The sequence below is a fragment of the Apis dorsata genome, unplaced genomic scaffold (genome assembly GCF_000469605.1).
Source record: "Apis dorsata unplaced genomic scaffold, Apis dorsata 1.3 scaffold_102, whole genome shotgun sequence".
Lineage (NCBI taxonomy): Eukaryota > Metazoa > Arthropoda > Insecta > Hymenoptera > Apidae > Apis > Apis dorsata.
In genome coordinates, this window is record NW_006263400.1 from 151,450 (window position 1) to 155,578 (window position 4,129).

At 36.3% G+C, this 4,129-nt stretch overlaps 2 protein-coding genes across 4 annotated transcripts in view; one reads left to right on the top strand and one right to left on the bottom strand.

The window, feature by feature from the left end:
- LOC102676856 (cadherin-99C) overlaps window positions 1–4,129 on the bottom strand; it is a 132,785-nt gene that overhangs the window by 97,150 nt on the left and 31,506 nt on the right. The window lies entirely within an intron of this gene.
- Window positions 1–4,129, top strand: part of LOC102672530 (uncharacterized protein C15orf61 homolog) — a 91,111-nt gene that overhangs the window by 76,994 nt on the left and 9,988 nt on the right. The gene's annotated exons all lie outside the window — the stretch shown is intronic.

Here is a 4,129-nt window from a genome sequence, read left to right on the forward strand (position 1 = left end):
CCTTTCTACGAGAGCGATTAAATGATCGATTTATGATTCTCGCCAATTGTAGTATTTTTCTGACGTTGTAATAGCGTGGAATACACGTTGCAGGATACGTAGCTTACCATAGATTGTAGTCGTAAATTTGTTACGGATATTTAAATCGTATAATTTCGTTGAAATTACACGATTTTATTTGTAATTTTATTATTGAACAATAGTTGCCAGCGGCAATTATTTCACGTTCATACAGTTCAAATGTTTTGTAAAACAAACGATTACGTGGTTTATAAAACACGTATTCATTCGGTCAAATCAGTGAATTTTATTTATTGCTTCAAAACAAAATTTCGATTCGTGAGGAAATGCACGATCGATCGAGAGTGATGAATATTCGATTGAGAAAAGAATCTTCGATGCTAAAAATGACAGCTAATAATAATCATGAATAAATAAGTAATCGTGTCGTGATGAGAATACGGGAAGGATTAATACGAAGTTAAGTTTATTTATTTACTTTCTTGGGAGGAAAAGTACGGTGGTATTTGCCAACGATAATTTATCGATGAAAAGAATTTCTTTTCTTTCTCCGGTAACCCTTTTTTGCCATTTCGTCTGCTTCGAAGCATCTTTTGTAAAGAGGTTAACAAAAAGGTTGAATGCAATTAAAAAAAAATTTAACTATAACGAAACGTTTCATTGAAAGCGGCAATTAAAAAAAAACCAACGAAGGAAGGAATTAAATTAAAAGAAAAAAAAAATACAAATTAATTCATTAAAAAAAGTATCTTTCTAATTGTATAAAACGAGGAGGCGGAAAAGTTAATATCCTTCCTTGAGCAAGAGTACTTTCCTTCTCAACATTTTGATGGCGTTCGATATCGATCGAGTTAGCTATTTACCAGACACTATGAAAGATATTTTATAGAAATATATATTCGAAAGGGAACGATCTGAAAAATAAAAAAAAAATCTAACACGCTAAAAGGCTTATTCCACTTTGCACAGTTTCGTTGATGAGAAATTATTTCGGATTCGTTATACTTATAGACGTATATTTAGAGTACGAGTCGATCGTATCCACCATCTTTCGAATGGTTATTCTTTGATATAAGAAAATACTTGGTTACTCGTGTCGACCATGTTCCAATCCCCTCTTGAAAATTAAGTTGCAAAATTTCAATTTTTTTTAACATCGTTGCCGTTGTGACAATCGTGGATATGGTGACGATCGTTCGAAATAAAAGCCTGACGTACATGCGCGTACCTAAATACGTGTACACAACAACTCGTTGATAGGTACTATCGATTCAAGGCGCGTAGCTTATGTTATGAAAACCGGATTCGAACGATCCACGACTCCGCTAATGAGAAGTAGCCTTTGCATCGTTGCCTTTCTGCCTTCCATTCTCTCTATATATATCCGAGAGAAATAACAAAAAAAACAGAAATATATACGTAATAGCCAGTACGAGAAACATTTCAAAGTAAAACGAATTACTCGAAAAGGGTACACAAGTTATAAACAGATTTATAAATCGTAATTTTTTTTTTATCTCGAATTGAGTCGATTTTAAACAAATTTCGATTTTATACAAATTTGCATTTTTCAAACGTATATTAATGTGTAAAAGTGGCTTTCAGAGATTTCCAAAAAAACCGATTCTACTCGCGTCACCAGAAGTAGTCCAAATGGCCATTGTGAAACGATCAAGAAGAAACGTTTCAATCGACGTGAAATGTACGGTCAATCGTCGTCGCGTAATTGGAATCGAGCGGTAAAGCCGGTGCCAAACCGGTGACAGCCGACCGATTAATTAGGAACCATCTTTCCCATCTTTCCCATTCTCGAAAGCCTCGAGAGCCTATTTCAAAGATACGAAAAAAAAGCCCGCAAAAAAAGAATTATTCTCGACACATTTGACACGGTTGCACGTCGATTGAAAATAACTGTCGCGAACGAGAAACTGCTGCTACTCGTTGATCTTCTTAATTTCACGGAAGAGAGAAAATACGAATACGAGTTACTCTATTCGAATACCGTAGAGAGACGAAAAGAAAAAGCATACGCGATACGCGTGCACCGAGACACGCGGCAAGAAGGGAAGGGATCTTCCTCTCCTCGCCACGACCCACCTTTCCATTTTCTTTAAAGACACCGTTGCGCGCTCTCCTCTCTCTCCGTACGCCGGAGGAGCAAACCAGTTCTAAGCGTATGCACGCGATACCCGTCTACCGACGCGAGCCACTCGAGTGCCATCTTACTGCGCGGCCACAACCGAACCGAGGTCCCCCCTTTTTCTCCTCTTGCCCGAGAAACGTTAAGCCGCCGTATTTTTGTGCTTCCAATACTATGAACCGCGAATCCCTACGACCGGTTCGCGTGTTATATACAAGGTGAGGCGCTTCGAATCTTCCTCTTCCAGAATTGCCCGTTTCGGTTAACGTTTCGAACAATGTTGATCTAACTTTTATTCAAAATGCTCGAACAACGTGCGTTGTAGTCGATGCTATCTCTTCGTTCGATAAATTCTCTTTGGACGATAAATTATGGAAGTAACTTGAGCTTCGAGAAATGGGGCTTGGAAAGAAATTGAATTTTTTTTTTAGCTGTTTTTAAGAAGAACAATGGATAAAGTATTTTCCTTGTTTTTCATTATGATATGAAAGAAAGTGAAAAAGTGATGAAACATTATATACATCGCATTATGCAAGAATTCAGAAAATTTGCAAATAATATAAATTGTTCGTTTTATTATATTTCGTTTTATTATATTTTATAATAATTACAAATAGTCTCATATTACTATTCAAATTTATATAATTAACTTTATCTATTCTGTCTTTATTTAGAAAAATCAAAAACTGTAGACTTTCTGTATGTAAACTGTCCTAAAAATCGTTCATTTGACTTTTTTTATTTATCATTATTCTGAGATCCCTCTGCAACGAAAAATAAAATGCGGCTAACCCACATGTTTGTACTCTTTCCTCTACGCAGACAATATTGGATTGTACGCGGTGCAGATCAACAATTTTTTTTCCATCGTGAAAATTCCATCCTAGGGGGATAAAGTTTTTATTCGACCCTCAAAGTTTTACTGTTTTTTTAATATAACTTTATCTCGGAATATTTTTTTATTTTTTTTTTTTTTTTTTTTACAACGGATTAAAGCTCGTTGATTAAGTTCACAGTGGATAGAGGATTGCGTTGCGTGCATCTCGCAGAGATTACAGGTTGGCGGTCCACAACACAAGTGAACGGGCACAATATTGTGGTCTCATTACGGCGACGAAGAGTTTCAACACGGCTTAAATGTAAACCATGAAACCAGGTCGCTCGCGTAATTTCGTGAGAATCGCGGGGAACGATATAACAGTGTAGAAATTTTATTCCATCGATGCTCAAATTTTTAAATCAGATTCAAAATCAACACGGAGAATTTTATGCTAATTCGATCTCGACTCGCACGATCTTCCTTCCCGAGAAATCAATAGTATACTCCTTTGTTTATACTTTATTATCTCAAGATCAACGAATAGCACCTGCGTGCGCCTTTACTGTTATATATCCATGTTATGCCCGAGGTATCATAAATTTTTCAGCAAACCCTAGGCTAGGGATGCGTTCGCGGAGATAATTCGTTGCAAAGTTATTCCTTCGAGATGGGGAGGGGGGAGGAGGGGGGAGAATATACACGACGGTGCTTCTCACAACGAATGCGATTTCTTCCTTTTATATATCCTCTCACGATTTTCAAGATTTTTCGAAACGATCAAACGCGTTCCATTCGTGTAGGAATAATGCGAACCACGTCGATAACCGATTTCTAAACTTTCTAAGCGTCGAATTGGAAAAAAAAAAAAAAACGACGCTAATTTCTCTTTCGATCCCCTTGGCACCGAATGGAAAAATTCTTTACTCGTGACGAAAGAAAAAGTTGCTTGTACCGTTCGATTCGGTGTTGAAAAGAAGAAGAAAAAGAAGAGAGATTAAATTAAAATAAAAGATCGATAAATTATATCTCTCTTTAATTCGGAAATATAATTTCAGAAATTTCAGAAATAATTTTCTCGCGGGGATTAAAATTGACCGAGGAGAAAGGAAGTAAAAAAGAAAAAAAAAAAAAAAAAAAGAAAAGAAATT